The following is a 23,988-nucleotide window of genomic DNA, read 5'->3' on the forward strand; positions in this document are numbered from 1 at the left end:
TATTCATTCAAACAAAAAACAAACAAGTATCTATATTTGAGGGGGCTACATTTAAATTCAGAGGGTGTGTCCAGACGTATAGCTCTCTGTTAATGGACAATAGCTGTACTGTTCCCATGGACACTGTGATTGGGACACCAAGCTGCTGAAAAGTCCATCCATATGTTTTCAGAGAGGGATGCATCTATGCATTCAGAGGGTATGTCCAGACGTATAGCTCTCTGTTAATGGACAATAGCTGTACTGTACAGATGCTCTCTTGGTGTAGGTGGAAAAGGCCACAAAACATACACACTTATTTCACACTGACATGTAGAGCTGACGACGCTCTCTGAGATTGACGTGTTCTCCATGGAAGGGAATGAGGTGTCTCCTGTGAAAGGCTAGAGACCCTTCCCCTCTCTGCCAGTTCCCAATTCCCTCATGACCAGGCCTGTAATATCCCAAGGGGTAAAACAGATGGGTAAAAGCAACCAAGTACTGCTTTCACTTTGGCCGTGGGACACATTTACACACAGAGCCGCCACTCAGCTCACTCATTTCTCCACAGCTCTGAATACCATGGAGTGCCCTTCCTTTCGATGCTCATGACCACCTCTCGTCTGACAAAGGTTCTATTTTAAAAGGTCCCCAAAGTGGAAGCGCATGATTCAGAAACAAAGTCGCTTGTCTTGCTTCCCCTGCGCATGTCCCAAACCTTCCCTCGGTGGCCGTGGCCTGGACGGGCCGCTCAACGCGGCTGCCACACATGAACACAGCCTCTCTCGCCGCATGGCCATCTCACCCCGGAAAAGACGACTCAAAGATGTAAAGGCCGGAGCTATGCTATGTTTACTATGCCGCGTAACGTCCCGTGCAGCCCACATCTGAAGCTATGTGCTCGCATGTCTCTGGATGCGGCGCGGCCCCTACAAAACACCCGCCGCTTTCCTTCCCCTGCGCCCATTCATGCAAACCATGCAGCTGAAAAGGAAACATTATGCCAAATATGAAGCAGGTCTTTGTTTGCTCTCCCTGTCTGAGGTCGGGCCTGCGCGGAAGGCCAGGCTGATGTGGAGGATATCTTCTTTGTCATAGCTTGTCCAGAGAGCTTCAGAGAAGGATATGCATATTTTAGTGGCCACATTATTCCCTGCGCTCATTTGTGTTCCAGTTTAAACGGGCCTGCGTTTGAAGTCGGTAACAGCTGTGGTCTTCTAGTCCTTGTTTAAAGGTCAAGCCACTGAACTGACTTCACATGAAAAGAAAGAGGGAGCGACTAAAGAAATGGAGGGGGTCGGAACCATAGAGAGAGAAACCATACAGGGGAAGAGAGAGAGAAAGCGAGCGAGAGAGTTACTGACATAACAAGGGATTAGCTGCAAGAGGTTAAAAGTTTGTTGAATTGCATCTGGCTGCCCGCCTGCTCCCATGTTTACCGCCCTGGGCCGGTGCATCCGCTGCCAGCGCTAACCGCACCTGAACTCCTCAACCGCGCTTCAAAATGCAGGAACAAAAGGCCGAACACCCAAAGCTGTCCTCTACAATGCGCCACCATGCATGCCAAGCCCGTGATTCTGAAAGCAAGGCTTGGAGACTGGGGGGGGGGGGGGGGCATGGCCAACAGTGGCTTTGAAAAGCACTGTGGCCTGTGCCTGTCTCTGCATTTCTGCTGCCCTCGATCCCCCCCCGTTTGCTTTTCTGAAAGGTCATAAATAATTTGGGAGGGGGGCACCAAAAGTCAAAATCCAGGTAGATGCAGGCACCACGAGGACGATGGCTGGCAATCAGACACCCCATGCAGTTTTATTTTCATTAACTGGAAATCCGTGGAATTACATTCTCAAACAGCTACATTTGCACAGACACGAGCATAAAATGCAATGAAGCATGAGCAGCTCGCATTTATATGAAATTATATTTATACGTCTGATCCTGCCGTGGGTGGAGTGACCTCTAGGGGGCGTGAATCCATCCACGCAAAGCAGTTTTTGAGTTCATGTCAGCCTCAATCTGGCCTCTGTTTCCTTTGACGGAACAGCGCCAGATCACACAGCAACTGTCATTAAATGTTTATAAAGTATCGGTTTTCCGACGTTCTGTTTGGACAGCTGCCTGACAGTGGGGAGTCACAAGATGGAACTTTTGAACAGGTCCTTACATGGAATTAACGTCTCATTAAAATGTTAAAAAAACACACACACATGTTGAGCAACTGCGACCCAAACGGCGCCTTTGGCAAATGGCGCTGGGAAGGTCTGCGGCTTCCCAGTCACATGGCAGCACCGGTCTCACCTCGGCTTTTTGGCGAGAGCATCGGGGACAGGGACAAGTCACAGCGAGCGAGGGGCTCGGCGTAAAGCTTCCCGCCGGCCGCAGGGGAAGACACCAAAAAACTACCAGCATTTGTTAAACTACACAGTCTTCCCAGGTCAGCTTTGAAGAGGAAAGCAGTGAATGAAAGAATGCAGTTAGAAGAATTAAAGAAATAGTATTTTTCTCTGTGGAGAGGCATAACAACTGGACCAGGCTCAGGCTGCCCGAAGGACAGCGATGTAGAGCTTTGTACAAAGCTGTTGCTCTCTTAAAGTTGAAACTTCAAAGGAGAAGATGGGGCTCCGCTGCCGTGAGCCGAGGGCTGACACCACCAGCAAAGCGCGAGAGCTTCAGGACGTTCAAACTGCAAACTTTTCCCTCATAAAGCGTCTGTCTTCATCCCCAAACAGAGGCTTTCCACCCAGATCTGGCGTCGTGAAATACACGGAACCCACTGGATAAGCGAAGAGGTTCGCAACAGATTAGGGTTGGCGTATGCACACCGCAGGATGTGAGGAGGAACCGCTGGTGAGGATGAAGAAGGGCTCAGGAAGTTCTCAAGAAGTAAACAATGCAGCAGAAAAGCACTGGCATTTGTTTATTAAAGGTTCCAGAGGCGATGCTGGAGTGGATGAAAGAGAACAAATGTAATTAAGTTCACTATAAATTTGAAATTGGTTATACATAATCCTGGAGGTACAAAAGTACACAGGGACAACTTTACGATGATGTGAAAAGAGCAGCAGAGTGTAATCGCCGCTTTAAAAAATCCTGTATGTCAATCTTGGCTTGGGTGAGATAAGCCCCTTTTGGGATAAGGAGCATTGCATGTATGCCAGACTGCCGGCAATATATCCCTGTAGATGGGGGATAAACCATTAGCCCGAGATTGAAAATATGAGGTCAGGCTGAAGAGAACAGTCACTCTAACTTAAGACAAGGTCGAGCATTAAAGATCTTTTTGGGAACAGTCTGACTTGCCTTCTATGCGCTTTTATTATTTAGCGAAGACTCACCCTGCCTTCTCCTTTCCAAACCACATCTCCTATTGGTGAAAGGTTGCTATGGGCAGCCGAGTACACCAACAGCATTGCCTGCAATGGTGGGTCTTCCTTGGGTCTTTCAGCCTGGACATATATGCGTTTACGAAACAGGTTACATGCTAACCTAAAGGGAATATTATCCCCATTCTGCTCTAGGCATTTGATAAAAGGCATATATGTTCTGTGTTATGGAAAATGTGGAGAGAATGGAGATGAGAAGCCATGGCGAGGAACACAGTTGTCTGGTAGCTAAGGGGGTCGGTGTCAGGGGTCGAGGGTCACCGACGTTTGCCTAATGAATGCCACATGCAATTTCCTCCTAGAAGGCTGAGTACGCAGCCCCAGGCTGCGATGACCTGCAAGTTAGGGATGAAACAACATGGGAATGTAGGAAAAAAACTGATGCTTCGTGGTCTTTAGGTACAATCCATAGACCCAGACCAGGATAAGTGCTCAGTAGATGGACAGATATTTATTTACAGCTCACATAGCAAAATGGGCAAAAGAATTGGGGAATTAAATCCTTTCGATTCCTTTCAGTAAAAATTAATGAAGAAAAATTATTTGCTTTTAATACTTTAATATGACTATTACTGATACTCTGATATAGTCTTCCACGTATTTGTTTATAATAAGCCTTCGTAACAGACTCTCGTCACACAGGTTGGGGGCTTCCTGTGGCACCCTCATGCGGCGATGCCACTGGCGTAAAGTCACTGCCGTGCTTATGCTGCCTGAGGGCACCGCCCTGACCCGCCAACGGGAACATGTATGGGGCCTCACATCGCTGACAAATAGTCAGTAACCTTTATTGATCCACTGCTAGCTGGAAAAGCCTTATCTCTGTCTGCTATGATACACGATGGCTTCCAGCACCCCACATTTTAATAGACTGCACTGTAGGTGGCTGAGTGACAGGGCAACGGTCCCAACAGTCAACACCGAATGCCAGCCTCTGCTCCCATCCGGCTTACAGGCCCCCACTTTCTCCAGGAGGGGGCACCGGCTAGGCTGCCATGCTCCCCTCCCCGAGTGCTCCCCCCCGGAGTTAAGCCCCCATCATCAAACTTATTACCCCGACAAATCTAACCAGATCTACGCCAGGAACTCTGCCAAGGTGGCTTGTCACCTGGCATGGGGCCAAAGGGCCTCTGGGGAACAGGGAGGAAAACAGAGCAGGCAGGAGCAACAGCACTCAGGAAAAACAGGCCTTGAGGAAATCAATAGGGATATAAACGGCAGAGAGAGAGCGAGAGAGAGAGAGAGAGAGAGAGAGAGAGAGCAGGAAGGTCGGGACAGGTTCTATCGTGGGAAGGAAGCTATGAAGCTGTAAGAGGGAAAACGACAGAAAAAGCTGGAGTAAAGGAGGGAAGAACAGCAGCTCTGCCGTCACAAAACTGAGAATGAGATAAAGTTTCATTTGGCTGAAACCAGACAATAACCATAAAGGAGAAACAGCGACAGACAGATTAGGAATCCGGCCACCTCACTTACGTTCACAACAATAAAGCCAGCAATGTAATCAAGTCTCAGGACCGCCCCCTCCTTGCCCCACCCATCTCACACAGACACCTCCATTGTCCTTTCATTTAAAAGCAACAAACTTTATTGGCATTACATTAGTAGTGTTGCTAATGCCGTAAATTGAATGTGCAAAAGTTTCTGAAATCATAACGACCTAACACAACACGGAGATGTTAAGTCACAAAACTGAAATGTCTGCCGGTCCCTCTCATGAACTCCCAGTGTTCAGGGGTTTGAAAAGGCTCTAGATGAATACTGTGGATGGGTCGGCTGAAGCATTATCCCACTTATTGATTTTGGATGTGGGGTATTAGAGAGGGAAAAGGCAGTTTATCGGGGAGGGCTCTCTGCGCATATTTACTAACTAAACGAGTCTTTCGTGGGCTTAACAAACAGTCTCCATTACCAGCCGGTACCAGGACAGATCCTCCGCTGCTCTGGGCCTGTGGCTGCTGACTCTTGTGCTTAACTGTTCCCTTTGATGGCCATGGCCTCGACAAGTTGTCCCCACACCCCTAGCCCTAAACCCCCAAGCCAGTGTGCAGTGTCACTGAATTCACACTGACGAGCTAAAACCATCCCCACCACATCCCAGTGTGAGGCTGAGGCCTTGCTGGTTTAACGTAATCCCGCTGGCTCCTGAATTTTCAGGAACATAATCGCAGAGATAATGAAGCTAGCATAATCCCAAGGAGAGAGCTAATGCTTGCACTAATCACTGGGAAATTCACATTTTAATCACTGCGAGAAATGACTCAGTAAAACATGGAGTGTAGCCATTCCTGAGAATTCTGGCAAACATTTCAGTTCAAAACAACAAAACAAACTGCACTGTTCTTTTTTAAACAAACATTTAAAACAAACATGCACATCAGATAAACACATGAGTAATGACAGCAATTCACTGCAAAGCACTTGTAAAATGCACAATACAACAGTCAGATACATCCTGGAAACTTTAACGCGGATCACACCATTCAAATGCAACAGACGAAGTTGCGAACTGGTCATCCAGGTGGTTTTGTGTAAAGAGAAAAATCTCCATCACCTTTCACCACAGAACAAGAATCGTTCTTTGGAGATGCGTCCTTAGTGCTGTGACTGAGAACAGCACAATGAGATGTGGGAGGGCGTTCTCTTGACTGGCAGCGTTCCTGCTTAACATTCACATCAGGAATCTCCAGATGACAGGTGTGCTACAGGTTTTCATTTCATTGCTCCCCCTGCACTCTGTGAGAGACGCTCTTTCCTGAATGTAAATAAAGAGGTAAACGCTTAAGGGTATATCTTACAAATGCCTCCAAGCTCATTTTATCCCCCTTCAGTGAAATGTTTACCTGCTTAGTTAAAATACAGCAGTATGCAGTGTGTGCGCATGCAGCCCAAAGAAATTAAAAACCCTCTGTACTTTTGAGTGGTTGAAGTTGCGTTTGCTATTCCATGAAGCTCTGAGATTTCATTTTGGCTTAACCACATGTAACTACAGAGTACATTTAAAGTACGTTTAAAGTGTCTGACCTTCCTAAGCAATATTTCCAGTAGGCTGGTCACATGTCAAAAATCTAGAAACATTTATGTGTGTTTTTTTAAAGACCAAGAGAGCATGGACAGACTAAACCAGGTAGAGCAGGGAGAGGATATTTTCAGTGTAGACTAACCCAAGAGAAGTAGGAGGAGATGGCTTCAGTGTAGACTAACCCAAGAGAAGTAGGAGATGTCTCTAGTGTAGAGTAAGCCAGGAGGAGCAGGACATGCCTTTAGTGTAGAGTAAGCCAGGAGGAGCAGGACATGCTTTTAGTGTAGAGTAAGCCAGGAGGAGCAGGGCATTCCTTTAGTGTATAGTAAGCCAGGAGGAGCAGGACATGCCTTTAGTGTAGAGTAAACCAGGAGGAGCAGGACATGCCTTTAGTGTTGAGTAAGCCAGGAGGAGCAGGAGATGCCTATAGTGTAGAGTATGCCAGGAGGAGCAGGACATGCCTTTAGTGTCGAGTAAGCCAGGAGGAGCAGGAGATGACTTTTGTGTAGAATAAGCCAGATGGGAGGAGATGCCCTCGATGCAGGCAGATCGAAGAGGAGCGAGGTATCATGCTAGTCAGAAAGGTCAGTGCTCCTTCACAGCTGACCCACGTACCCTGACTCAGAGCCAGCCCTGTAATTTGCCAGGGGCGGAGATAAGATTTATCTCAGGACCTGATTAAGTTTTTAAATTTACACTCCAATCAATAACCGGGGTCTATTGGCAATGTGTCTAAAACTCTATTTACCAAAGGATTCCCTGCTATCAATTGATCAAGGATCCAACAGCTATAAATTATGGGCAAACATAAGTCCATGCACTGGGGAGGGTGTGACTTTACAATTAAAAATATTATCTAAAGGGCGCAAAAGAGATGAGAAAAAGTTTTCACTACATGACAAAAATCGATATCCCCAGCAGGCCTGATGTTTGTGCACAGCGCCCCTCGAGCAGCAGAGATAACAGCCGCCCTGGGAGCTGAGAAGTCAGGTAGCGCTGGGTGTGGCGCTTACAGGGTGGGGGGGGGGGGGGGAGTGAAGTATATCACAGAATGTGACCTGTTCAGATCTCTCCTTCTGCTGCTGATGTAGGATAAAAGATAACATTGAGCTGCCCTTCTGCTTCAACGTTCTCGACGGAGACAATGCAAAGCAGGACTAAATGCTATTTCTACCGGCAGCTCGAGCATAAATTTAAAGATTCAGTCACGCTGGTCCCCATTCTGCTTGCAGGGTGGAGAATTTCCATCGATTCACCTCCATCTCACTGAGCCTCCTCTATAGCTTTTGGACCGCAGAGCACAGTCATCTTTTTGGAAATTCCTAATGGGTTGTGCAAGTATTCGAATAAAAACCTCTTTAGCAGAAGTAAAACAATTAACTGTGACAAAGTAAACACCTGAAGTTGCTTTTCTTGACTTCATTCCCACAGTAGCCTTGACATTTCTATAAGAGGCTCTCTGTTCTCAGAGTGACTCTGTTTCTATTTTATTTTATTCTTCCTCTGCAGAAAACACCGTCAGGAGGAAAGTGCTGATTTGATTAATAGTTAACCAAACAGTAAGGTGTCTGTGCTTTTTTTTGTTTTAACACTAACAGAATTTATGAACGCCTGGAAAAATCTGGATCACAGAACTGACAGAATTTGTATACGTATGAATATACGAGATTTATAGACCTATAAATGAAACAAATCTGTCATAAGACATTAATATGAGTAGAAGTTTAACTGCACCAATGAAGATCATGCCCCACCTTTATGCAAAGGCACACAACTGCTACCAGGCCATGAAGAAGACGCTTCCAGTGGTCATCAGGCAAGGATCCCATCTTCCGCTAAACTGTGGCAGAAGTTCATTCCCGACTGTCAATCACCACAGCTGGACCGTTCTCCAATTAGCGGGGAAAGTTAATATTCTATTTATAGACCATAAATAAAGAAATAAACAAAAAGAAATAAATACTACTGTTGTTCTACATCAGCTGCTGCGGTGTTTCCTTCCAGACCGTCCCACGTGTCCCGCCGCATTCTCCGGACATGGTTCGCATTTCCTGCGCCTCCCTGAGGAATCCTTTCTCTTGTTTTTGGGTGATTTGGCTCAGGCAATTAGTTTGAAGTTCAAAGATATGACTATAATGGGAAACATTTGACTGTCTTGCTCAGGATTCTAATAGCAACTATAATTAGCTAACTTAATTTCTCATTGAATATCAAAACAACTTCATTTCCATATCAAGATCTTATTCTGCACCATAGAAAAGCAATTCCTTTGAAACCATTTAGAAAACCCTACTTTTAATACATCCAATAAACAAGCTGGCACAGTAAATCTAAACAGTTTATAAACGCGCATGAGCATGCGAGCGTGCACGCGCATCCACGCTCGAGTTTTACAACCTGTCCGTAAGCATTCTGCCGTTCTCCGGGGCTCCGTCATGACAAACGGCCCCAGCCGTATCGACGCTAACGAGCCTGATGGCCACTCTCAACACTCCAGATCTGGCACTGAAGTGGCGGGTGTGTCCTCAGAACGACACTTTGCTGAACGAGCGCTCGCAGGGCCTGGATAAGGATGCGCTCGCTCCAGGATGCTTTCAGGATTAACGTATGTCCCTGTATTTCAGGCTTTCAGCAGCAAATGAGGGGATTTCATAAATATGGCGTGGATACACACTCCATCGATAAAATAACAGCTTGGCCATTGAAAAATCGAACAGGACGTACTCTGCCGGATGAAAATGGGGGTCTTTTCACTCGTGATATTGTAATAAAGAAATGAGTAACGACAGTAATAAAAAAAAATGTGAACCCTTAAGTAAATAGCTGTGTTCTTTAACCAGTTGTAAATTGACCCAAACTTTTTGTTCTGATTCTTTTCAAGTACAAACAGCCCTTCAGAGCCATTCGATGACCCCCTTTGTTCGGCGGTCCAGTAAAGGAGGGGGTGCTGAGTGCCGGCAGACGGTCGGGGAGCAGGGTAAGGCCTGTTCCAGCATCCCCCTCGCCGGCGGATCAGCCTCGCCCAGCCCAAGCCTGATGCTCCCAACTCGCTCCCTGCAAACTTTTCTGTTGATATGCAAAGCAGAGCGAATCATTCCAGTCACCATGGTGAGAAAAGCCCCTCCCTCGCACAAATGTAATGATTAATCGCAGCTTTGATGACAATGGCCGGCGTTGTGGTTCCTACAAGGAGGCCAGGGGGGCCGCAGCAGCAGGGGGAGTGTCCTACGGCTGATCCCCCGCTGTCCGTTTTCCCTCTGTTCATTATGGGATATCCCTTGGATGGGGGACACACGCTCTTTAGCACCATGTGTCCTTAGAAACGCCTTCAGAGTCACACAAGAGCAGAAGAACCACATGCTAATCAACCAAACTATCCAGACACAAAGCACCTGGCATTTTTTTTGCTTTTATTATTGCCACCCTGCACCATGCAAAACTTTTATTGCACTGCAGACCAGAAAAAAAAGCCTGAAGGTAAACAAAGGCAAGCTGTAACGGAGACACACTCAAAGGCTGATACGGCCCTTCTAATGAAACATTACAGACAATTTTTTTAAAAAACAAATCACTATTATTAATCACTTTCTGCTGCCTGGCATTATGCAGGAAGACAACCAGGACTGTGGAGATCAATAACTCAATTGCCATGTTTGGGCTGCCAGTCCAGCCTTCCCAAGAGCTCCTATTCATAACGAAGTAACCATGTGCTTTTCTGTCTAATGCCCTGCACTGTAAAATTCTTATAGCAAAACTTTAATGCCAGTGTCACATGAAATATCCTTCCCTCTACCAGACTCAACTGCACGTTTAAACTGATGTATACAGGCATGAATTGTTGCATCTCACATTCAAACATAACTGCCATTAATGCATTATGAAAAGACGAGGTTTCTAAACCCAGGGAAAACAAACAGTGACCAAAAGAGTGAAAGGAGGCCTAGCAGTCAAATGAGGTCCTTTAGGCTCCTGACCATCTGCAAAAGGGAGAGGGTGTAGGAGGCTTGCAGGGTGGGGTCCAGCCAGTCCGGGGACAGAAGCATGTCCACCTGGGTTACCCCACCATGATGGTGTGAGCCCCCTGCCCCTCCTCCCTCGCACACGTTTGCATTCCTGATAGACTGAGGCAGGATTAAAGCCTGAAAGCCCCCCTTGCGCATGCATGCGCAGACACACACAGGTTTGTGTCCTTATCTGTGTAGGGACCATCCATTGATTTCTATGGCCATAACCCTAACCCCAACCATGACAACCGTAACACGTTCCCAGCCCTAACCTTAACCATAAGTAACCAAACAAAATACAAGACTTTTGACATTTTCATTTTCTTTCATTTCATTTTCATTTTCTTTGCATTCACAGATTTTTATTTGACCAGAAAAGGTTCCCCAGAAAAGTATATGATTTTTATCACATTGTGGGGAAATCTGGTCCCCACAATGTAATAATTACAAAAACACACAAATTGTAGTGACTAGGAGGGAGAGAGAGTGTGTAAAGAGGACTGCAGAGCTAGAAAAAGAGGATCAAACTATTTAGGAAGCAGGATGAGAGCGCTAGCAGAAAAAGAGGAAGTGACAAAATGTTTTGAAATGGCTAAAAAAGACACACAGTGAGTCTGGGAAAGACTTTCCATGGTGTTCGCATCCACATGGATATCCAAGTGTACTCTGGTGTGTGTGGAGCAATGTGACCTGTTGCCCTTTCCCAGGACAGGGGTCTGGGGGAGGGCTCGTATTTTTTGCTGCTATCAAGCTGGCAGGGTGGGAGGGGCTAAGGAACAGCAGAGAGCAGCTGCTTTCAAACGGGGATTGCAGACACTGACCCCCAACCCCCCTGGAGCACTCCCTCCTCTAACAGCAGCAGACAGGTGTGGGTCTACACGCGAGGGGTACATAACATGGCAGAGAGAACAAAGGGGGGGCGTGCGGCTGGGTCGCTCTCATGCAGACCAGCTCCCGCTCTGCCTCTGAGTGACGGAGGCACACAGCTGGTTCGCTAGCTGGCCGAGGCACAGAGACACGCTCACTTATTCCCTGGCTGTATATCGGAGGGGCTTCCCAGAAGCAACAGGCCTCCAAGACGACACCATGCAGCAGAGGTGACTCGTCAGTGGCGGAGCGGAGGCTAATTAGGCTCGACCGCCGGAAGCGAACCCGCACGTCTCCGCTACAAACAGAATCGGACCTGAAAGTAAATTATCCAGCGATGCTATATGAAAGGTCAGCTTTCAAAACATGCCAACACCAGTGAAAGCAGAATTCCAAACATATCTCCTGGCTTGCACTGAAAAGGCTGTTTTATTATCATAATTGCATTACTGTTAACAACTTATAGCACCACGGTTACTCATAGGGCAACACTCAGCCAACAATGCTCATCCTCGAATTCTGCTGACCACCTAAACAGCTAGTACAGACCCTCAGGATGGCCGCTGCCTGACCCCAGGGCCCTTGGTACAAAGTACCTAACTCTCATTTGCATAGCACAAACCGCAGAAGTGAGAACAGCTCTATGGAAATTTGATCTCTGCACAAATTAGGGCACCAGGTAACCAGTTAATAAACAAGCAGACAAACTTCACAAAATGTGTTTTGCGACCCTTCCACAATCAGGCCGGGTGAGGAACCTCAGCTACGGATTAGGGTTAAGGGTTTAAACCCACACCTTTCTGAGTATGGGCATAAACCCATATACTATTGAGAGTAGATGTTTGGAATGTATTTAACCATCTTTGTCAGCTTCTCTACATTTATGTTTATGGGGAGAGGGTGGCTGTGTGGTTCAGCAGGTCAGGACACTACGCCTGCAACCGGTTAGTGTCAGGTTCAAATCCCAGGCCTGGAAGAGTGATTATGGCGTTGGCCCAATAATCACCACCAAATCGCTCCAGGGTCTGTCTGCTTTTCACCAAAAAAAACAACATACATCTTTGGATAAATGTCCCCACTAAATAAATTAAATGTTCAAAAGGGATGCTGTGCATTCTGTGAAGACACCTCAACTTTATTTCAACAATTAACAAATGTACCTTTATTATTCAAATTTCACACATGAGAAACACAGAGCATACAGTCATGAAGGTAATACGGTCTCATGCTGGAAATCGGTGCTAAACGGAGGCAGAGCTGTCGCTGCACACAGACATGTACTGCTGTTTCAGGAGCAGAGAAAAGCTGCACCGCGGGAACACACGGCCTGGGAAGGTGGGCTACCCCCGCAACAGGTACGAGGCCTGCAGCCGGCAGGAGCGACCGGGCTCATCCTGGGTGTCAGGTGGCGGTCGCAGCAGGCCTGGCTGCCGCTGGGCCCGGTGTGACGCCGTCTGGGGACGGCAGGGTGGCTGCGGCCTCCGGGCGCTGGAAACCGCAGCATTTGTCAGTTAAGAGAGATAATGGCTGCCTGTGGCTCTACTGTTAATATTTGCCTCTGTCTGCTCATAAATTTGCATAAAATTAAAATGTGACCTAAATGCATTTTTTAACACTCACAGAGCAATTAATTTAGCATTCGTTGCAGGAGGCTGGAAGCGAACTGCCTGCCTGTCTCTGACCGGAGACGGCAGCACAAAGGGGGACGAGAAGCAGGGGAAGGAGCAGGCAGGTAAGAAAAGGCCACAAACACACACACACACACACACACACACACACACACACACACACACACAGAAACATACACACACACACACACACACACACACACACACAGAAACATACACACACACACAGAAGCACACACAGGAATATACACATACACAAAAAGATGCACAAACACTTGCACAGAAAAAAAACAAACACACACACACATAAACATAGAAATACTCACTTACAGAAACACACAGAACTGGGCTGAATGCTGCCTTTAATCTCCTGCATCTCTCTCTCTCTCTCACACACACACACACACGCAGAGTAACGGGGAAGAGATTATGCAAAAAGAAAAAACAGCATATGCTAACAGAGAGCAGGGTCAAAGGGAAGTTAATAAGAAAAGGCAAACAAACCAGCGAGCTGGGAGAGTCCACAGCGTGTCAGGAAAGCTGGCAGTGCTACAATAGGCCTGCTGTAATTAACCAGACAACTGCTAATTTGCATTTGCATGTAAATGTGCTGACAAGCAAGCGATAAGCCGACACAAGCCACGCTCATCAGTAACATCGGACCCGGCTCGGCCCCCGGGGAGGGGAGTGACCCCGGGGACCCCCGCTGATGCGGGAACGGGCCCACCTCGCTTCCTGCGTGTGCAGAGGCCCCCAGACCCTGGCCCGGGGAAGGGCAGGGATCAGGGGTACGGGGGGATTATAGCAAATGAACACAGATGTGAGTCACAAGCCCACGGAGGAAGCGGGGGAGCTGCACACACGCGCCAGCAGGGTCGTCCATTTTTAGAACTGATGATGGTGCATTTTGCACCTGCTTACAGCACAAGTCAGCTCCTTCCTGTCTCTTCCTTATACATACAGACTGCATAAATGATGCATCTTCTTAATTTACTGCATTTCCTTAAATCCTCTGCAGTTAAAACACCCCCGGGATATCCTTGTTCTCCCTGGGAAATTCTTATACATTCTCCCCTTCCTCAGGCCCCACAGAATTAATATGACAAAAGCGATCGCTAAAAGTAGAGATGAACAGAGGAAGGAAGTGATGGAAGTTAACCCCGCAGCCGATGGTTCGAGGCGCCCGGCCAGACTTCGGCCTGGCTCCCAGCAGGGACACGCCGAGCAGAAACACGCCCCACGCATGTCAGCGTGGAATGTCGCAGTGTGCCTGCGGTAGCATTCCGACGGGGGCATGGGTGCAATCGCTGACCTGCACTGATCGGTCAAACAGATAAATCCCAGCTATCCCAGTGGCATATTTCTGCATCAGCACTGGGACAGTGTGTGCAACTTCACATTTCCAGCAACCACAGATGATTAAACCAATTTCTCCAGTGGGATCTTAAGTTACACACTGGGAGGGAGCACAGGTTCTTGGCGGAAGGGGGGGGCAAACGCCCCCCACTTCATCAGGTTTGCTGTTAGAGGACGATGCGATTCTACACCGGCTCAGGTATTGGTTAACAAGCAAAATGTCACTGTAATACTAATATTATAACTAGGCTGCATATTATGGTTCATTAATTTGTTTCTCTTTAGACGGTTTGGGGATCTCAATAACCCAAATATGCCCTGAGTTGCCCTGGAAGCCTCACTTCACATGGTGATGATATTGTATGCAGTAACTGCAATCCACAAGTGCAAAAGCAGCGAGCTAATTTAAGACAGACACTCAAGCACTTGTATAATCAGCTGTTTGTATTACACCATTTGTATCATTACATTTGGCTAATTTATTACTTCTTGGAGAATATTCATAAACGTAATACTTGCGGAAATCAGTCATGAACGAGCCACCCAAAATCTTTATTCAATTTCCAGCTGAAGCTTGCTGATTTTGGCACGGGCCGGCGAGTGAGCAACCAATCACGGAGGTCCACAAATCATGTTTAAATGTGAAATGTCCATGTTCCGCTTACAGTGAATGAATCAACAGTTTTAACCTTTGCTACTGAGCCAAATGCCACTAAATTGGTTTAAAATTGCCGGGGGGAGGGAGAGAAAAAAAAAAAACCGCTGCAGTCATCAAAGCGATAAATCCCGGTGAAAATGGAATCGGAACTGAGAGTTACGGTTGTGCTGACGTGACGCGGGTGAGGTGGCAGCATGGAGGGACACGCAAACATCCGGAGCCTGGCAGGGTATATCCCCCCCCCCCCCCACCACCACCACACGACAGACTCATTTAGTAACTAAATGAATAAATACATTGTTTACTAAAAGTGAACAATGTATGTTTAGGTAGCTGTCCAAGGTGTGAGAGGCGCCCTGCATAAGGACAGGCGCTGTCATGCAGCTGACAGGCGCTGAGGATTTAATTGAAGGCTGTGGTGATGTTTATGGCCTGCAGGACACCTGGTATTAACAGGTTACACCTGAGAGGGAGCTGGGACAGTGGCCAATCAGAAACCTCCAGCGGGACTCCAGACAGCCAGACGCCAATCAACACAGCCCTGCTCCCCTCCAGTCTAACAGAGCCAGAGTTACACGGCATGTGGACGAACAGGGTTTCCTTCTTAATTATAATGTCTGGCAGGTGAAGACGCAGTGACCGGGAGGGGGGGTGAGGGGGACAAAATAAAATAAAAAATCAGGAGAACACAAAACAATTAAATATTAGTGATTCAGCAGAAAGATCATCAGATACAATTTAGCTGCTATAACGTTTGCTAAATATGTGCAGGTTACCCTGGTAGGTGTATAACAGGTTATATTATCAGCACAGAACCCGCACACAACAGGGCCGCGGTGGTGATTTGCTGGCTCAGCCACGTTCAGACAAGCTGCAGGAGACGCACAGATATAGCGGCAAGGAAACAAAGAGGGGTGTCCTCTGCCAGACAGACTGACAGACCGACTAACCAACACACACACACGCGCACAGGAGTGGCTAGGCCTTCTGCCCTGGTTTACAGGGCCTGAGTCTGTCCCAGGCAGCCCCCACCCCAAGGTCCCCCTTTCAATGGCAGTCGGCAACCACACGCATTTTCGTGTTCATAATAATTGTTTTTCTGTACTTTGTTGCTCGGGGAAAAAAAATTCAAACGGATAGAATTAGATTTACAGAATTCCCCGACAGTGGTTCATCTATAAGCATCTTCATGTAATATGCCCAAAAACAAAAGCGTTAAAACAAGAGATTTTACTCCAAAAATAAATGATGTATAAATGCAAACATTTGTGACCTATTAAAAAAAAAAGAAAAAGGAAAAAAAAAAAAAAACAACTTAAAAATGATCAGCAAAGCGGCATCAAGACTTTAATTACAAACATGAGGAGTTATTGGTGACTGACACCCACAGTGGCTGGTGGCATGTCCTGCACGGTGGAGGGACAGAGTGCAAAGGCCGTGAGGAGACCAGCTGTCTGCGGGGAGGGAGGGAAAGGGAGACCCCCCCTCCCCCCGTACCACAGGCCCATTCTGCAGGCTAGCAGCTCACCCGGCGACCAGACACACACAGACTCACATGCACAGCGCTGCCTTCCGTAAGAAGGCTGCTTCCATTTGCGCCAAGGAAACACTGAAGGAGATCCTGACACCTACAGCACATTCCAGGACACAATGGCTGGTTCTGGGCCTCGTCCAGGACCCATCTGGGCCTCATATCACCGCTTGTTTCCCTTATAAAATGGCTTCATTCATGCCGTTTACAGCTGCGATCCACTATTATCCACTAATAAAGACTAAACCGGCCGTAACCAGCATAAAACAAGATAGTATGGCCAGGTGCCCCTTTAATATCCTGTACTTACTTAATACTTCCTCCATATGCCAGTGCTTTGCTTTTCCCATATTTCATTTACAAATCAGTAAATTTTGCATTTTGTGCAATACAAAAATATCTTCGTGGAGACTGTCCACTCATTTCTATTGGCAAATCTCTATTCCCAATAATGACAACCTCAACCCTTACCCATCCCTAACCTTAAAGTAACCAATCAAAATATGAGACGTTTGGCATTTTTTTGTTTCTTGATTGCAGTAAATAAAATTGAGTTGCCCCTTGGTGGAACTGAAAAAAATGGTCCCCACAATGCAATATATACATAACCCACACACACACACACACACACACCATGCTTTGCGGTGACCATCACAAAGCACAGGCTGGGAATGTGTGCCGGTGTCCTGCCACCTTCGGCAGCAGGCAGACCTAGCGAGATTAAGGCCGCACCTGTCGCGAGCAGGAAAGAGGGCAGAGGGAGAAGCGGGGGCCACGGAGGACCGGGGAGGAAGAAAGTGCGTCGGCGTCATATGGTTGGGGCCTCACGCATTGTTCCACAGCTCAGCGGCCAAGAAAGAAAGGCGACCTGGTGCACCCGGGGTCCATGTTTAATGCATGCTGCCCTTTGTGACAACAGCACGGGGGCTGGGGGGCTTGGCTTGGGTGTCCTGGGGAGGGGGCCGCTCGCCGGAAGCTTCCGGCCGACCCGACCGCCAACACACAAACGACAGGCCTCTGCTAGGCCGGGGAGAACACGCCGGATCCCTGGCAGCCTACAGACAGAAGCAGCAGGAATTGTAATGCGATTAAAGCGATGCAGTTCAAGCTAAACCGCATTAAATGCAGAACTGTGAATCCGCTCGTTTTAAACGTGTGATATGGGGTCTAATCTCTCCCATATGACGCCTAAAAAATATCTGCAAATGATATTCTTCATTAATATTTCGATGTTACGTAAATGAGTTTATTTAAATTAAAGCCTGTATAAACTGCTACATTTTTAAATCCTTTTATAACAAATAATAAAATTGGCTAAAATGTTAAACAGCACACAACAGTAAATTTCACAGAAATTTTTAGCAGGAAAAAAACCCCATTGAAATAATTATTATTTTTCATATCAGTAATTCAAATATGCAGATCTGACAATAAGCAGATCCCCACAATGAAAAAAGGGGCAAAGGTGGAGGGTCACATCAAAAAACGCAGTTAAGGAATTAAACTGTCTGCATAGGTGTCAGTATCTGTAACACACGTATTATAGCACGGGTGCATTTCTGGATTCAGACTAAAATATATTTAGTTCATTTTACATAATTAGAGCACATTTAGCTACACGGCATCGGTGTGTGTGTGTCTGCGTCTGCATGCATGTGCCAAACGCACTTGCATCGGGAAAAATTTAAATCAAAACAGGGACAGAGACTGATGCTTCCGCGGCCACAGCGACGAAGCGATCGTTAGCGCGATAACAGACTGAGACGGTAAACCGCAGCTCTCCCGCCAGGCTTGATCGCCCAGGGGCAGCGATAAGAGAGCGAGGTGGAGCAAGGACAACCACAAAACACAGAGGAGGACGAGACAGGATGGGACGCTGCAGCGGCAGCACAGGCCGCACCTCAGTGCGCCCCCCCCCCCCAAAAGAAACCTCACTGATGCCCCACAGATGCCTGTGACGCACTGGGGATTATCTTACGTTTCCTAACTGGAATAACCGGTCCGAGCCACAGCGACGCGCATATTGAAAAGCGTAAAGTGTAACTGGACACTCCACTCCTGTTAACCTAATTTACACGCGGGCCTCACGGAAAAACGCGCCCGCCGGCCTTTTTACTCCTCCGCTGGTTTCTTTAATTTGACACCCCCCCCCCCCCCCCCCCCCGTCACCTCAACACCAGCCTTAACCGAGACACTGAGAGTCGGCTAAATCACAGATATAAGGGGGGATAAAAGACAAAGGACTGCAGTGCGTAATTAATGAAGACGACAGGAAACAGGCACCGAAAAAAGCAAAGCCACCTTCCGGAGCTCCGTCCCTCATTACCACACTCACTGATAAGCATTCGCCAGCACGACACTGTTTAGTGTTTCTATGGTATGCAACAGCAATAAAATTATGATTGCACAATAAACATGCTGCAGAAACGTACTTTTAGCCATGCACTGAAATACCCGACACTGTGTCTGGCTCCTTCAACGAAAGCGAGCGCGGAGAGGAGCGATACACCGCTCTTATGAATGCCCGGGATGAGGCACTGACTGCAGCTACGGTTCCAGGTCAGCTGGGCCTCCCAGCGACCCCCTTTATGGCTCATTACGGGCCGAAGGGCCTCCGCCACAGCCAGGGACAGAGCAAGGAGGTCTGTGGGAGAGCAAGGTCCCTGTGGGAGCGAAGGGAGCCGCAGGGAAGCGACGGCCGCCTGGGGCACGAGCTGCCTCGCCCCGAACTCCCAGCAAACCGCTGCACTGCCTGACCTGTCCAAACTGGACCACATGTCATTCCCATACAAAGGAACATTCTCAGGAAATTCTCACTGCAGCTCTACTAACGTTAAACTACCATTGCAGAAATGCCTTTCTGCTGTGTAGTGAAGACATATAGAAAACAAAAAAAGCATTATTGCCATCCCAATATACACACAGGAAAAAGCACTTACTTCTCCCTGTGACCCTAAGCAAGGTACACAGTTTTAATGTTTGTTAAGTTTTATTACCACCAGAAGTATCACCACTGTCTTAAATCTGAAGACATTTATTTAAGCCATGCAATACAACTCAGAAAAATGTGTAAGCAAAAAAAAAAATTGATTAAAATATTAAATACCAGCAAAACGCATGAAATTATTCAAAAAATGCATTTTTGTAGCCACTAGTAGAGCCATAAAATAGCCATAAAAATATAAGAAGACAAAAACTATTTTATGTATTATTGACACTGAAATGACCGTGGCAAACAGGCAAAGATAACTGTGTGGGTGACCTGCTGAGGATAAAAAATGAAGGCCTTTGTGCCTTTAGCCTCCGTCCTGTGAAAGATTAGGGCGACCTGACAAGCCAAAACCTGAACAAAATCGCCAGCGCCCAGGACATCCTGTGGTAATTACGGTTTGTATCTCCCGAAAAATGCAGACTTGCTCGGTATTGTGGATGTGCAGTCCAGTCGGAAGACGCTGCCCCGAACAGATAGCAGCAGGCTGGTGTCGCAGATGTGTTTAGGGATCTTTTTTGCTTTTATTGAATACTAGACAGACAGCAAAGCCGGTTTCCCTTTGCCCCGCCCATCCCTAAATCCAATACCAATTCACCAGTTTGATCCTGGTACATAAACATTCAAAATGGCCTTGATCGACACTGCATCAGGCAGCTAATCTCTGAAAAGCAGAACATTTTTTAATGACAGCAATTTTTCATATCAAATCAGAGCATGCCGATAGGAAACACTCAATCATGGAAAATACACAACGTACCTCTCTGACGGTGCAACCAAATACTGTACGATAGGACAGCCAGAAGCCTACGAGTGAACAACCTTTGGCTCTCAGTGTCCTCTAACACTGTGCGCACTGGGAAATTTACGCACAAAACCGCTCCGTTTGAATGGCGATACGTCATTTTGTCCAAGTTACAAAAAAAGACGTGTTTTGTGGCATTGTAATGACTGTTGGCAGATTCGGACGGCCTATAATCCGGGAGTAAACACAGGTAGAGTTTGGTGCTTACTGAGCGCTTTGGCGTTCTTTGTCTGCCAAGCTGAGCAGGCATGGAGGCCAGAGCAGAGCACCTACGATGCACCACATCCCCGGTCCGCGTGATGCCTCTAATTGCCGCCCAGCCTTCGAGACGCTGCATGTGCGCAGACACACACAGTCCAGAATCATCTCTTGCACAGTCTCCCGCTTTCGGTATGCTCGCGTGTGGATTGGATCCGGGGGGGGGTGTGGGGGGGGGGGATGGTACGAGGGGTGGGGAAAATGAAAAGGTGGTGTGCACACTCTTATTAAAAACAAAAAGAAAAGAATACTCCTTCGACTATCCATGCTTTTAGAGTTTGCTAAAAAGCTAAATATAAATGAAATGTTCCAGGGATCTTGTGGGTTAAGGGCACACACTACAAGCATTTATTCCACGACTTCGAATGGACTCTGTTTTTCACATATTTTTAAATTCTGCCTTCCTGTTCCATCCACTGACAGTCATATCCTCCACCCTGAGGTGTGTGTGAATTGCTTTGGCCCTGGTAGACAGGACTAACAGAGAGGCCAGCATCACCCATGTTTCAGTGACCCCCCCCCCCCCCCCCCCTCTGTATTTTTCTCCAGATCTCACTGTGATTTGACTCATCCTGCCTTCCCCTCAGAAGCCTAGCCGCAGTTCACCCTTCGGGGAATCAGTCGCTTCCATCTCAGGACGCCTCACTTTCCTTCCACTGCTTTTCTCGCTGACCGTCTATAGATTTATTTTTTGTCATTTTTCACTCCCTGACCCCCACTATCTATGCTCAGCTTTGTGTGACCCTATAACACAACCCCCACCCTCGCCTCTTTCTCAATCCTCTCAATCTTTCACTCTCTCCCCCAGGCTGTTAATTGAGGGTTTTCCCTTCACTCTCTTTTTATCTCTTACATTCAGTGACCCCTGTTCCCCTATTTCTTGCCGTCTGACCCCAGCCTTTCAGCTTGCCTCTGTTATTCTACCCAGACCTCGCACATCCCTGCCTCAGCACTCAAAATGCTTCTTCTTCTCCTGCTTGTCTCAAATGTATGCTGCTCTCCGTCTTCTCCGAATGTGCTTTTATTCAGTCTGTCTCATCTAGGCTTTATTTTGAAACTTTGCCTTGGCGTTTATGTGCGATGGGAGACGTCTGTGCTCTTTCGTGTCTATCAGTCCGTATCTCCGAGGGACTAGACTCTCACTACAACCGCGTCCCCCTTCTTGTCTATATCTCTGCGACTACAGCAAACTGCAACCACTCTTACTTTCCTCCAGTGTTTCTTTCATATTTTTCTTTTTTTTTCCTCGTCCGGCATTTTTTTCTCTCCAGTAATTTTACCGTAGTCAGGCGCTTTCTTATTTTTCTATCCTTACGGCAATTATTCTCAAGTTTCTCTATATATAAACAATTCGTTTAAACGTCGTATCCAACATCTTTAATCAGTAATAAACAGAATAAAAATTGCCTGACATTTACAAATATTGTAATAATCGAATCATACGTCTTTTTCGTCGTTTTATTAATACTGCATTTTTTACTAATCGTTCTCATCTTGTTTCTTTTTCCTGATAATTCAAATAACTATTCTGGTTATCGTCTTTGTCAAAGTTTCTTCAACCGCATTCACTTCCCGACTTTCCCTCGCAACTAGCGGCTCGGGGCTCAGCGCTTCCCCGTCCCCGAAGTGCTCCTGATCGGCTCTTGTCAGGGAGACTCGGGACTCCAGCTTTAAAGGCTCCACACTCACAAAACACTCACACACACACAAGCCGATCGATTTACATGTGACTCTGTTAGGGAATCGCCGAGAATCGACCTAAACAACACTCCGCGATATCCAAACAGGACCTGAAAATATTACGAAAAAGATGAACAAAGTGAAGGGAAGAGAAAGAAAAAAAAAGTAGAAGTGACAAACGCAGAAGGCGGGTGGAAAGAAACGACTCAAGAAGTGAAATGATCTCAAAGCACCGGGGATCATGCAGATGTGGGATTTTGGATAAAACTGGAGATAAGAAAATACGACAAAGTGATAGATTCCTAGAAGTACGGACAAAAGATGTTTCCATTTCGGCGCACTGAGACGGACACACGGCTGGACTAGAGTCCCTTCCGAGGCGACGCTCTTGAGGAGCCCCCGCTACCCTCTCTCGGCTCGACGCGACCCTTCCCTTCCCGCGATCGCCACTAAAATATGACATCTTGCAATCTTATTCTCCTTTGCTCTTCCTGCTTCAGATATAGCGCACGAATCGGGGTTTTTAAAAAGCCGCGGCTGGCGGCGGTTTGCTGGCCGCAAAAGGAGCCGCTGTCGCCGCCGTCTCGCTTCCAGCAGTGATGAGGGGAGAGAGGACGGAGCCAGATGTAAACACAGGTAAAGATACGAGCAGAAACGGAAGACAAATAAAACAAACCGGCGTGAAAACAAACCGCGACTGCCCGTTATTTCTACGGCTTGGGCAATAGCCAGCCCTCGAAGTGAGAAGGGAAAATGCTGAAACCTTCTGGTAGTAATAAAACTGAGAAAAACCAGAAAAAAAATAATCGCAGGCAGAAACGGAGAAACGCAAAGTTGAAACTTACAATTTTTTTGCAGCCGCTTTGTGATCTTCGCTTTTTAATCCAGTATAGAGACGGTTTGGCTAGAGATCCCATCAAGGCAGAGTCCCTTTTGGTCAGTTTGCATTTAGGGTGGTAAAAGAAAGATCATTGTTGTTGCGGAGAGTAAAAAACGAAGTATTGGCTAGTTGTAAAAGCTAGCTGTATAAAAATATTTTGGATGCTAAGCAGGCGATGTGTCTTGTGTTAGAGGGAGAGAGGAAGAGGTGAAAGTGAGATCTGATGATTGAAAAGAAAAAAACTCTTTGGATCTTTATTCCTGCTAATTAGTTTCCTGCAAAAAATGGCTGTGATTAATTCAGTGCGCATGTGCTTCATTACACAGGCACGACGGGAAGGGCTAATTAGCCACCTTCTGGATCAATAAGATTCAGCAAAGGAGAGAGCGAGGGAGAAAGAGAGAGAGAAAGAGGGGAGGGAGGGAGAAAGCCATTGAGGGAGGGAGGTGGGAATGGATGGGTAGATAGAAAGAGAAAAAGAGAAAAGTGATTATCTGTATATGAAAATAGGAAATTAAGAAAAGCGGAAAGGAAAATAGCCGAGTTTCATCGCAAAACAAAAATAAAAGTTTACTCATTTTGGAATGAAATGACAGCCGTGAAAAGAAATCAAAGCGGTATCATTCGCTATTTCGTTATGTTTTGCGTTCTTTCTTTTTTGCATGGTTTATACTGATTTATATGTATTTGTATGACAATTATTTATACATATATAATATGTAAAATTCATATTACACATCCGTCTTCTACAGAATTTAATACTTTAATAATAACTGTAAGTGGCAAATAAGAATATTTGATAATTCATAACAAACCGATATAATGTTTTCCGTTGTGCTGGAATATGAAAATGCTCTAACGACCTAAGGACCATGCTGGCAAATCTAAACAAAATATACGCTATGTGCATAGGCCTGTATTTGTTTTACGTATAAACGATGTTTTATAGCATCT

At 46.7% G+C, this 23,988-nt stretch overlaps 1 protein-coding gene across 2 annotated transcripts in view; it reads right to left on the reverse strand.

Annotated features, from left to right (window-relative positions):
* LOC125706243 (zinc finger homeobox protein 3-like) overlaps positions 1-23,401 on the reverse strand; it is a 125,356-nt gene extending 101,955 nt beyond the window's left edge. For both annotated transcript variants that reach the window (XM_048972831.1, XM_048972830.1), the window contains exon 1: positions 23,000-23,401. The gene's annotated coding sequence lies outside the window, so the exon portion shown is untranslated. The remainder of the gene's footprint in view (positions 1-22,999) is intronic.
* Positions 23,402-23,988: the final 587 nt, after the last annotated feature.

The sequence above is a fragment of the Brienomyrus brachyistius genome, chromosome 13 (assembly GCF_023856365.1).
Source record: "Brienomyrus brachyistius isolate T26 chromosome 13, BBRACH_0.4, whole genome shotgun sequence".
NCBI classification, from domain to species: domain Eukaryota; kingdom Metazoa; phylum Chordata; class Actinopteri; order Osteoglossiformes; family Mormyridae; genus Brienomyrus; species Brienomyrus brachyistius.